General features: G+C 45.9%; 1 protein-coding gene across 5 annotated transcripts in view; it reads right to left on the reverse strand.

The window, feature by feature from the left end:
* Positions 1-12,484, reverse strand: part of LIG3 (DNA ligase 3) — a 1,054,678-nt gene extending 1,042,194 nt beyond the window's left edge. Inside the window, exon 1 of one of the 5 annotated variants that reach the window (XM_069614890.1) lies at positions 12,027-12,043. The gene's annotated coding sequence lies outside the window, so the exon portion shown is untranslated. Of the gene's footprint in view, positions 1-11,616; positions 11,635-11,812 lie in introns of those variants that run through there. The other 4 variants (XM_069614888.1, XM_069614887.1, XM_069614889.1 and 1 more) reach the window with 4 other exon arrangements.
* Between the last annotated feature and the right edge of the window lie 584 nt (positions 12,485-13,068).

Raw genomic sequence — 13,068 nt, forward strand, 5'->3', positions numbered from 1 at the left:
GTTCATCCAAGTCACACAAGCACGCTAAACAAAATATTTGCATAGAACCAGTTGCATATCCACAATTTAAAAAATACCTGTATTATCATCATTTATGACAATTACTTTACAGGAGGACTCAAGGTATGAAATTAGCCTTTTGGCTGCATAGAGTTTAGTTGCTGAGCCTCCACTTTATAAATCTAAGACATCAGAGACAAAGATGTTAACACACATGAACCGCCACTAGCACATGCATGTCAGGGCATGACATTCTTGTAAACTAGAGCTCAGAATACAAAGTCGAGTACAAGCAAAGAGCATCCCTTGGTTAGTTGGCATAAAGCGGAAGCAGGCCCCCCACCTCTAGGAAACTAGGAGCTAGCACATAGCATGCTGCACTTCAACAGGAGAGACAAATAGTGTGTCCCAATGTGTACTAAATATCTTCCAAGATGTGCTTGAATGCTTGTATATACAACCCTCCACTTTCGATACCAGCACACAGGAAATGCTCATGGGAATATTCTTTTGGATTTATTCTTGTTATTGCGTTTAAAACACATTAGACACCCTGTGGCAAGACTTTGTGGCACAACACGTCCCCACCCATTAAACCACAAAAAAGTCACACAGACTGCCGAAACAAAGCAAAGGCTGGAAAATAATGCTCACTAAAAAACTAAACCCAGGCATTGTGGACTAAACCAGTAAGACCCCTTTGTCATACATCTTGTCACATATTTTGCAAACACTGGGACCACTGCCCCTAAACTCTTGATGGGCACAAATCCACCTATAAAAGTTGTATCCTTTTGATGGCGGATGCAGAGCAAATCAATGCACATCACAGAATACACTGTACAGGGCGGGGGTAGGGGAGGGAAGAGGAAATAAATGTTAAGATCTTGAACTACGAAGGTAGCGGTTTATCCCATTTGTCATTATGATTCATGACACTTTTTTGCTCATATGCATAACAATGCTGGAATTATATGTTATGTTGAAAACCAATAAAATAAATTTTAAAGAAAAAAAAAACACCACATTAGACAATAACAGACATTCTGCCCAGAGATAGGTTACAGTATGGGCCAAAACGCCCCACATCAAGCTTTGACGACAGCAACCATTCTTTACAGTGAACCTGTCTCCTGGCAAATAAATCCAATGAACCATCCAACCACCAACCCCCCACCCCATTCCATCCCCTCCCCGAGTCCCCCAGTCCTTACGTGAAATATTTTCAAATGTCAATATACAATCAACAATTAGGAGCGCAGGGAGGGCCCCCTTATAAAGCAAAAGGTGGGAGTACACCTGTCTTACTAAGTGCATCAACCAGCAAGCCTTCACCATCCTATAACCTGAACATTGGGATTGAGATTTGGGTCTAGATAAACATATCTGCTATATTCCAGAACTTGTCCACCCATGTGGGGCCCGCAGACCTTCAAAAGCAATTTCGCTCAGCAGAGCAGATTCTGGACAGAGGTGATCGCCATTGCCGAGATGTCGTGGGTTTGGCTTTTTCTAGTCTAACAGGATGATCTTGCGGGTGCTGAACAGTACAATATGGATCAACCTGCTGGATAATGCATTTCATGGCAATTTTCCAGACCATATCCAAATAACATTGTCACCGGGGTCAGATCGACTACAATTCCTTGTAACCCCTGGAGCTTTGGGTGACCTTGGACCATGGTGGTTCAATTTTGGGGCAGTGCCAAAACATATGACCTATAGTCCCAAATCTGCCACAGCTGCGCCAGCACTCAGCCTTCCTAGCAATGCCCATACTGAACAGTGTAGCAGGAGTGTAGTAGGCTGTATGTATCATTTTTAATTAGATCTCCCTATGTCGAAAATTACAAGACATTCGGGTAACCATGGAGAAGAAGTCATGTCTCCCACCGTTATTTACACCCCCCAGGGCTTCACTCCACCTATCCACGAGGGTCAGGTTCTTTTTTTACTTATTGTGCATAGCGAGAGCGTATAGGGTTTTGAGCCTAGGGTATTCTGCTGGATCCCTCATTACCTCTTTCTCGCACAAATAGGGTTGTCTGGTGTCTCTGATAGTGTGTGCCGCTATGACAAGAGGGTCTGAATTGTAGCCAGTCTGTATCTGCCAGTCCCAGTCTAGTGTTACGCTCGGAAAAAGGGTTTGGGCTGTCGCCAAAGAGATCCATCAGTAACGTTGCCCCAGTGATCCGGACGCTGCGTGTGAACACATTCGGTAGTGGTATATGAGAGTATGGGGCAAGATGTGATCCACTGTGGGGCTGTGTGTGTGTGTGCTAGTACTCGTGAATCCTATGCATTCTGTGCCATTGCGCCAGTGTGTGGCCTAATATCGGGTGCCGCGTGAGGTTCGGCAGTCGCCGTGGGGGGATTGCCAGAATCTCCTGAGGTGTGAGGGGTAGGCAGATATGGACCTCAATAGTTTGCCAGCTGGCGTTTTCCTCTGCATTAAACCATCTCTTGGCCCATCCCATCTGGGCTGCCATATAGTAGGTCTGCCAGGATGGGAGTGCTAGCCCTACGTATGGCTTAGCAGCCTGCAGGATTGGCTTAGCAGCCTGCAGGATATGTCTATTTAGCCTCCCCTTTTCCCCCTCTCCTTACAATTTTTATCACCTAGCGATCGAATTCGGCGAATTGTACCATGGAGGGGGGACCTAGGTAGCATGTACGCCAGGTACATCAGTTTGGGCATAGAGTTAATTTTAACAGCATTAATCGTCCCAGTGAGGGAGAGTGGCAGGAGGTCCCAGGAGGCTGTATCTAGGCGCATCCCATCCAATACAGGCCTGCAATTCAAATCAGCAAGCGTGTGCAGCATCAGGCTTACCCAAACCCCTAGGTATTTTGTGTTCTGCAGTTGCAGCTTAAATGGGGCCACCCACCATGCTCCCATGGAATTATCCAGGTGAAGCAGCATAACCTCCGACTTGTTATGTTACGTAACTTTGCATTTATATAGCGCCTTATGTATCAATGGTATGATCTCAAAGCGCTGGGAGATTGAAGGCCCTCGGGAACCGTAGTTCAAGTCAGTTGAGAGAGAGACAGACAGTGAGAGAGAGAGAGAGAGACAGAGACAGACAGAGACACAGAGAGAGAGACAGAGAGAGACAGAGAGAGACAGAGAGAGAGACAGAGAGACAGAGAGAGTCATAAGATGCGTGGATGCACCGGATATGTGTGCAGCCAGTGTGGCAGTTGCATGATAGCTGCTTCTTAGCGGTAGGTGTGGTGGTTGGGAGGTCAGGTATATGTGTTCATTCTAAGGTTTGACACCAAGACTGATTTCTGGCTGCATTAGGCCGGAGGAGAATGCTTAAGATGGCTGTGTGTGTTCAGCTAGCTGTGTTTAATTAGGATGATGAGGAGTATGTGGCAGGTGTTAGTATGAGAACAGCTATACCAAATGTCCCAGTTCATGCTGTAACAGGCCACAAGTCCATATTCGCGTAGTATAGTTGAGATGCGAGGAAGGGATCTGGCACAGTGACTAATATAATAAAATATCATCTGCATAAAAGCGAGATTCTGTGCTCTCCGGCCCCTTAACTATGCCCGACCATCCATGGGCGTTCCTCAATTTGCCAGCTAGCGGTTCGATCGCCAAAGCATACAAAAGGGGCAAGTGAGCAGGCAGCCCTGCCGGGTCCCAGTGTGTAGACGAAAAGGGTCAGATGTCATACCATTTGTAACCACCGAGGTGCATGGTGCCTTATATAGGAGCCCTACCATTTGCAGGAAGCACCCCAAGAAGCTGAATTTGCACAGCACCTTGAAAATGTAGTCCCAGAGCACTTTGTCGAATGCCAAGTGCTGGAAGAGGAATGTTATTAAGGAATGTTACGATTTAATGAACGTTCATTATTCTGGCGAGAGCCGAGTGGGAGTAAGAGTGGTCTGTCGTGGATGCATCCTACTTTCAGTGACTATTGCTTGGAGCCGGAGCGTTTTTCCCAGGACAGAGTCTTAAACCAGCTTGCTGGGCGGAGTGCTGAATGGGAGTAAGAGTGGTCTGTGTTGGTCCGTTGGGGGCTGGGGCCAGCAGGCCACTCGTCTTAGCGTTTCTATTACTTCTGCAAAGGTAAGCCTCTTTGACTGTTATTTGCCCCTTTTAAGCTAAATTGGAATACGGGCAGTGTTCAGTTGGCTGTCTTGGAACTTTGCTGAAACATGCCAGGCAAAGCCGCTAGTAAGCCCCGAAACTACAATTTCAGGAAGACAAAACTCTTTGGGAATTTCAAACGCTTCAAATTGCGTTCACATCTGGAAATTGATTCAATTACCTCTAAGGGGGACGAGGCAATTGCTATGGTAACATCTGTGACTTGTCCTTCCCTTCCAGCCATCCCCGACAAGGAAGGAATTACTAGGGTACTTTAAAGCAAGTATAATTCCCCCACACTAGCAATGACACTAGCAGTTCGGCATGGGGAGACTGCTGCAAAGGGGGTGGGTTAGTTACAATCCAAGCCACCCCCACCACGAGCAGGAGTAGTTGTTGGGCGATTTCGATAATAATTCGGTTTTAGAATGGTGTCCAATAGGGGTAGGACCGCTGCATTAGCTAACGCGGGAGTGAATTTGGCACCTGCAGTAACTGGCTTGACCCATAGTGAAAGTTTACCCATGCAGAGGGTATCTATTACTCCTGTTTTGCAGCCGGTGTCACCACCAGCTACTCCCAACCATTCAACTACCGAGCAGGCCATAGGTGAGAATGAAGGAAATTTGGATAACAGTCCAAACACAACAGCTAAAACAGGGGTGGCGGTTCCATTTCGCAATAAAAATTCTGCTAAAGCTTTGTGGCCGCATTCACGAAGAGTTACTCAAGCAGGGGATAGAAATCGGACTGCAGCGTAGTCTGCGGAATGAAAAACATGGGCAGTTGAATGTGCCAGAAGTTCCTGCTTTACTTTGTACAAACGAAAAGCAGCAGGCAGCGTGCAACAAGATGGTGATTATGGAGTCCCAGATTGCAACCACGAAAGCGGATTGCACGGCGGCCTCCCCTTCGTCTCCCTTATGCTAACCTACCCGCAAGGAGAGATGCTTGAGAAAGCATAGACTTTTGGCAAGTGTGGGAGCCCCAAAGAAGATTGACGTTGTGCCGTCTGTGGATTTAACCCACTCACTCAACTCTACCATCATAAATAAGGCTCTCCCAATTCAAAAGTCCAAGAAAGGCAAGAAAAGAAAAACATACCTTAAAAACGTCAATAACACTAACTAGTTAGTTCTTGCGGGACAACCTTCCTAATGCCCCGCATGACGCAACTCCAGTAGCCAACATAAGTAGCCGATCCGAGTGTGGGAGTGACGAGGGTGCCACCCCTGCACGCAGGGCGAATCACGCTGATCCAAAAAAGGTCTAGGACGCTTAAAACAGTGTGGGTGAGGTGAAGGTGCCCATCAACAAAGCATGTAAGCTACCAATAGACACTTTTACGATTGGTCCACTGATGGGAGAGAAGACAGTAAAGGCATCAAATTGCTCCTCACCGTTAAAACTATTTGTAAAACTACTAGCACTGCGGATCCTGAATTCCTCCGACTTTAACTTTGTTTAGCCATTGATGAGGGAAGGTGGACAATTATTCAGGATCCATTGCCATGCACTACGGCATCCCACATACATGCGCAGGGGGATTCCTCGACACCTTTGGGTTACGATCTTGATGGGGAGCCAGAGCTAAGGGGGACTATAGATTGCTGTAGCCACTGTAACGGGTCGACCAATAAAGGTGGTGGTGATGGCCACTACCGATCCTAAAAGGGAAAAAAGGCAGCAAAACGGCCTTGATAATGTGAGGGGCTGGAATTGGCTGAAGAGCCTAATCCCAGGGGCGAGGGATGAATCGACAAGGTGGCCTCTTGGAATACCAGCGGGCATTGTCATTTCATGGAAAACAGTACTTTCCTAAACTGGTTGCTTGAATATCATGTACTTATGACACAGGAAACTTGGTTGGTGGCACCTTTTAACATGGATGGGTTTTCGATTTACAAGCAATGTGCTACAAAAGGGCTTAAAGGTTGTCCTTTCGGGGGTGTAATGATCAGAGTCAGACAAGACCTTACAGCGTGCCTGGTTACACCGATTGACGACTCCGATAATGTTTTGGCTGTGGAGGTTTTGGTGTTTTGACAACGCCACCCCGTACCACCTGAAAGAAAGAGTATCTCGCAAACAGATCATTGGACAGATACAGGTAGTCCAATGTTGAACCCAAGGTGCCTCTTAGCCAAGTAAAAGCTGGCGGAATAGCCCCACGTACACTGCCATTCAATATATTATGCTTCCAGCTTGCAAGAAACTCCAGCCATTTATCACCATTATCAGACGGCTACAGGAAATCTTTGTCCCTTCTCCTTTTGACTCAATGCATTGCAAATTTAAGTCACCTGTGAGTCTAGGAAATCAATCAAGTTTGAACAGGCGGGGTTCCAATAAACATGGATAACTACTATTTCCATCCGAAGGGCTGTCTCCTGTAATGTCAGTAGGGCGGCCAACGTACCTGGTCTAAAAGTAGGAATCAAAACTAGACTGAAACCTACTGAGGCCCGAACAGATATAAGGCCCCCGGCTGGCCGATCACTCACTCCCTTTATGGCCAACTGTTCAACCGTTATTAATCCGTCAAACTTTACACGATCTGTTAACCAAGTTTCTTGGAAGAATATAAAATTGTGCCCGCCAAATAGATTTTGTTTTTAAGGAAGTGGAACCCTGTGTATTACAACCCACATTCTCGGCTCCTGATTCTTTAGAGGCTATCATCCACCCCCCCCCTCAATTTCTCAAAGACTTGACCAATTATCTCTGGTAACATCACCAACATCTTTGACTTGGACTATGTTGAAAAGTTGCCCCTCTCTCTCTCGAGGGGTGGATGAAGAACTTATTGTTGGTGGTGCAGCCACGGCACAAGATACCCCTTTACCAAATTCTAAACTTTCCTCCGGAACCCACGTCCCCCACACTCCCCCACCCCAAGCGCAAACTTGTTCTCTTATGGGAATTTCATCATGGGAGACTTCAAGGCCAAGTTGGTCAACTCTGCAGAAGCTGTCAATAGAGCATCTGCACACAATCTTGTTTTCAAACCCAACTCCACGATACAAGTATAACTATGATTGGGAAAGCGGACATATTCAATATCATTCGTCGAGAAGAGATAAGTCCGGGATCTTCTTTAGTACTGACAGGATTGAACTCCGATTCAGTGGCTTGACATCTCTACCTCTTTATCTGCTGCATCTAAACACCCAATATCGCAAAGGGTTGTAAGGCTACAAGAGGCAGAGACATTTTTGCTACATCTGTAGGGGCCCAAAATTGAGCTGTAGTTTCCAGAGTATTGAGTTTTCTGCTGAGCCTCTTTCAGCTCCAATTGATTTAAGGATCCTTTATTAGGGTGACTGAGTTCTTGGTAGACAATGAGGCATCGGGCTCCTGAGGCTGCTCTGGCTACTTCTGCGGCTGGGGTTGTCGTCATAGGGATGCACACCAACAAGGAGGTCTTCCCCTCGGAGAAAAAAAAATGTAACTGAACAAAATTGAGCATTTGTATTCCAGTGGTGACGGATTGATCTGTTGGACATATTCTGCAAAAGACTGGTGCATATCCCAGATTGATTCCTCTGGCTCCCATCACCCACGGATGCTACTTCTTGATATTTTTTGCACTTGTTAAAAAAAAATAATAATAATAATATGTTTCCAGGTCACCTTTTTGATAATTTAATCCATTTGGGTGTTAGTAGAGATTGTACAAACCGGCCGGGGAGAGGTGCACATTTGCATTTCTAGTGTCCATAGAAATCTGGCCTTGGGTTTGCTGATCTTTAGTAGCCTCCTTCGTTCTATGAGCAGTTTTAGATGTCTTAAACTGGGAGGATCAGGGCACGTAGAAGATTAGATGTGCCTGTGTTCTTTATTTTTTGACCATTTCGATTTTTTGTTTTCCACTCCTGTTGCACAACAATTTGGAAACTTTGTTAATTCTTAGACTTCTTTTTACCTTTTCGTTTCTTTCAAGCCCTTGCCACTGGACTATAAAATTACGGTTCTACGTGATTTCATCGCTGCACTTTTCATCGCGGGGTTTTTTGCCACAATTTTTTTTTTTTTTCGAAAAAAAACCCTTTCTTTTCTACATCCTGAACACCCAAACCCATTTTTTCAAAAATGTACCCCCCCCCCATTTTTTTTTTTTCCCGAAAAAAAAAAAATCGCGGCAAAAAACCCTGTGATGAAAAGTGCGGCGATGAAATGACGGTATTCCAAAATTACAACCTCTTCCATAACCACTTTTTCAGAGTTTGACAACCTTCTAAATTCTTCAAGGATGGATTCTGACAGCATGTCATCCAACTGCACAAAACAACCATCCCTAGTTAAAGATTGGTACCAGCCGCATCAGTTACCTATCGCATCAGAGCCCTCCGGCTTGTTGGCTAATATTGACTTGATTTTGTCTGTCCTTGGGGGAGCCTTCATTCTGCCTGACGGAATCAATTACAATTTTCCTTCTTGTTTTATTGCACCCATCCACCAAGGATGATTCGCAGCTCCCACTAATCCCCCCCCCCCCCGCCCCCACGTCCTTGGTTAATTCCAATAACATCCTGGGGTGCGTCTGGACTTCCCTTTTCAATGATTCAAAAACATTCAATAATGATGTTAAGTCAAAATGTAAGGCTGACAGCGTTGCATCGGGCGTCCGTTTAGCGTTTCCACAATCATCCAACTGTGGATGATCGACACTCTTTGCTCTGTGAAAGTGGGGGATGGGGGTTGTGAGGAATTTAAGATCACAGTTTGAACATTCCCAGGTAGCAACCTGGGACTTCTCAGCTGACCCAACAAGCCATTATCAGTGAACCTCCCTACTCCCCCATTCTACACTCCACCTGGGTTTGCAAATTATTATCCCCAGGTCATTCCAAAAAATCCACATCTGCCATACTCCACTGTTGCCTTATCTGTAAGCAAGTTTATTTTTCTCCTAATGTTCTTAGCCGTTTAAGTGTAGTCCAAACCACTCACCCACCCACGCCGCTTTCAGACACTGCAGCTCACGGCAGGGTAAACACTTCCAGGGAGCCATTTTGCTGAAAAGAGAACAAGTTCTTATTCCATGATCTGGGCTGTCGTCCCATGGTTTACTCTTTTGGGCAACTCAATATCTTGTCATTAGCTTCCAATTTCCTGTCACACGGTGGAATCCAATTCTGGAGCTCTCAGATCATCTATTAGAATATTAGAGTTCCACTCCGAAGATATACCTTCGGTGTACTTTGGGTTTGGCTGCCGCTCGACATCTCCCATCTCTCCACAGCAAAAACTCCACCCAGAAGTAAAAAGCGCAAAATGCCTTAAGAAGGTGACACTAGTCTAGCAGCCCAAGAAAGGGAAAGCATGCAGAACAGAGGGAGGGCTGTGGAGCTTGTGACAAATCATAAAATCAATTTGAATGATCCTTTCTTACTGAATTGCCAGTGTTGCCGTGGACCACCACAGACCACTCAGTCTCAACCACTCCATGCGCAGCGCCATGCGAGGCCTGCCTGGCCTTTTATGTATATCTCAATTGTCATAAAGCAGAGGACTTAGTGCAGCATCCAAAATAAGTCCACAACCAATCTGACCTCATGAAAATGTGTCCTCCGTGTGCTGCCCGGATTGAACCCATGACGTACCGTTTTTCCCTGCATTATGCTGCTATTTAAGAAAGTGAATAAGGCCTGGATTTGAAAAAGGCAATTAAACCTGCCGAAACACGCGTCATCCATAAAGGCTACAACTTCAAAACTTTCAATTAAATGTAATCCAAAAAAAAACACTTCAAGATGTTCTCATCTCTTTATTTTACGGCGCATTGAAAGTTGTAAGCTCACCCAACGAATACTATTTTGAACAAACGGAGTTGAGGGTCTCTATGTCTCCATAGTAGCTGACTCTGATGCAACGTCAGATCACAATATCCATCTATCAAAATTAAAAATATCAAAAATGTACAAACACAACTTGTATCAGGTCACTAGGTACTTCCTCTCAAGGTGTCAACCAAAAAGTCCCTCATCAGCTACTCATCTTAAATTATAAGTAATGTTTCCACTAAAGCTGCCAAATTCCATTTTGAACGAAACAGATGATTGAAACCTTTTCAGTACTAAAACTATTAAAGAATGAGAGAGTGGTTGGAGTCTGCATCTTTCCCCTGATGTTTGGGAGAACATTTGGAAACATGACTATACTTTTTATTTCGCTGCCAATGTAACCCAAACCAACTTCTTTATTTTGCCCGGTGCTTACCTCACTCCACGTAGAATGTTCACGCTATTGATCAACAATTCCATTTTATGTTGGTCTTAGAATGATTTTGCAAACGCTGATTTTGTACATTCTATTTTTAACCGTAATTTTGTGTTCGCGTGTGGGTGAAAGTGTGGGATTGCTTACAAAATATTAAAGTTTTCACAAACCCCTAACCTTAAGCAATCTAATGATTGGAACCCTTGTTAATCCTTACATGACCCTCGAGGCACGATGGTTTATCCCTACTGACCACTTCTTTAAGCTGTACGTTCATTTCAGAGTGTGGGTCGGGGTGTCAGAGGGGAATTAAGAATGGGAAAGGACACGGGAAAGAAAGGGTGAATGGGGTTTTTACTGTTTCTGCAGTCATTAACCCCAGGTTTGATCATGAGTAGGTATTGTATTAAATACCATTAGCTCCAGAGCAGATACTGTGACTGAAATCGTTAGCCCCAGAGTATGTACTGTGCAGGCATCATTGTTGCAGAGCAGGTATTGTGTCTGTAGTTATAAGCAGGGCAGGTATTCTGTCATATGGAACGGATAAACAGGTACTGTATCAAACGTCATTAATTCCAGGGCAGGTACGGTGTCTGTAATCGATATCTCAGATCCGGTAAAGCGTCTGCAATTACTTGCCCCAGGCAGGCATTGTCAGATGTAGCCCATGCGCAGGTCTGTACTGTATCGGAAGTCATTAGCTCCAGAGCAGATATTGTATTTGCACTCATTCGCTTCAGCCAGAAGGTAGCGTCCATTGCTATTCATATGGGTGTTTCTGCAGCCAGACAATGTGCCTGCAGGGATAATCCACCGATGGGTCATTAGACCCAGGGAAAGTATCGGATCTGCAGCCATTAGCCCTGCGAAGTCATTACTTTCACAGTAGGCACTGGAAATGGAGACAGTAGCACGTCTGCAATCATTAGCCAACGCAAATATATACCATATATAGTCACTTACACCAGACCACGGTCTGTACAGTAGCTGCACAGCAGTTACTGCTTCTGCAAGCATTCCAGAGCCTGAACTGTACGTAAATGAGCATCAGAGCCGCTATGTCTACAATACCAACAACAGGCTGACCTGTGTACTTTCAAAACCAGATGTTTATAAAGTCACATTTTTAATTTCAACATGTGATGAGTACAATACAACTAATTACAGATGTAACTGCAGCCTCCAGGAGCACACAGTCTTTTGGTTTTACCGGAGTGGGCTGGAGGGGGACTGGCAAAAAAAAAATAATAATAATACTAAATAAAAAAAAGTCTCATTGTTACCATAACGACTTCAAAATTGGACTCTCCGGGGTACTCGGGGCCCCTGGCAGCCTCTTACTTCATCGTGCATTTCGAGAGGTGCAAAAGTGCTCTTCTCGGTAATATAACAACGGGATGAGCATGAACTGAGTTAATGGACGCTAAAAGAAGAAATGCATATACAATTCAATAAAAGAGTTGGAACGCATGCACTCACGGTAGTGTGTAGTTCCCATCCGAGGAACGGACCACAGCAGCGTCCCTCCTACCCTTCTTCACGTGACTTTGGCCACGTTTCGCTCCCTGTACGTAGCATTCGACGTCATCTTGTCCCTCATTGTGATTTAGTAGTGTCTAGTCCCCATCCGAGAAACGGCCCATAGCATCGCCCCGCCTACTCTTCTTCACGTGATTTTGGACACTTTACCTACCATTCACTTAACTTTTGAAGTAGCGGGAATCGTGGACGAAAGAGCATGCAGGGACGACTCCAGCGACAGGAAGATAATCGCGGAGGGACGCCTGAGCTGTGGCGGGAACTTCAGACGGTGCATGCGAGGGGGACTTGAAGCGAGCAACTGAGGTTGGCTCGGTTTTCGTTTTTGCCGATTGAGGACTCCTCGGGATCTAGTGATTCTGTATCTGAGTGGCAGTTGGTTCCTGCTAAGAAGAGGGATACGTCACAGGATGTGTCTAGGAGTTGGTTGCCTGCTGTGGATCCGGTCGGGGTTGTCTTTGGTGTCACTGTGTCTTCCAGGTACTCTGTGTTGGAGCATGTGGAGGCGGAGCCTCGCTGTTCTAAAGTGGTGGGTGATGCGGGCCGTGGTGTAGTAGCATACATGCCAACATTCTGTGACCAAAAATCTGTAGGAATCTTAAAGTTTCAAAAATAGTCAGGCGAGGAGGTAATGATAGGAATAGGGCGCGACAGCAGCCCATTGTCATTGAATGAGCCCGCCGCCGCGGGTGCATTCAATGACAATGAGGCGCCTGCCACGCCTTCTGCCATCACGCCAGCTTGGGGGAGCCCTTGAAAGACTCGCCGGAGTTGACGTGGTGGGGGGCTAAAGGTGCCTTTTGTGAAAGGCACTCGCGGCAGAGGGGCGCCCTTAGCCCACCGCCGTGGGCGCCTTTTACATCAAAGGCCTGCATGCCACGCCTTCTCCCGCTATGCCAGCTCGGGGAAGTCCTTGAAAGACTCCCCCGAGCTGCCGTGGTGGGGGGCTAATGGTGCCTTTTGCCAAAGGCACCCGCGGCGGAGGGGCGCTTTAGCCCACCGCCGTGGGTGCCTTTGACATTAAAAGCCTGCATGCCTCACATTCTCCCGGTACGCCCGCTCGGGGGAGCCCTTGAAAGACTCCCCCGAGCTGGCGTAGGCAAAAAAAATAAAATGTAAAAAAAAAAAAAAAAATTTTTTTAAAAAATCGTTATTTGGTGTCAAAAAATCGAATGGGCGTGCAGGAGGCTTGGTGG

This window comes from Ambystoma mexicanum, chromosome 9 (genome assembly GCF_040938575.1).
Source record: "Ambystoma mexicanum isolate Mex_15411 chromosome 9, UKY_AmexF1_1, whole genome shotgun sequence".
In the NCBI taxonomy this organism is placed as follows: Eukaryota; Metazoa; Chordata; class Amphibia; order Caudata; family Ambystomatidae; genus Ambystoma; species Ambystoma mexicanum.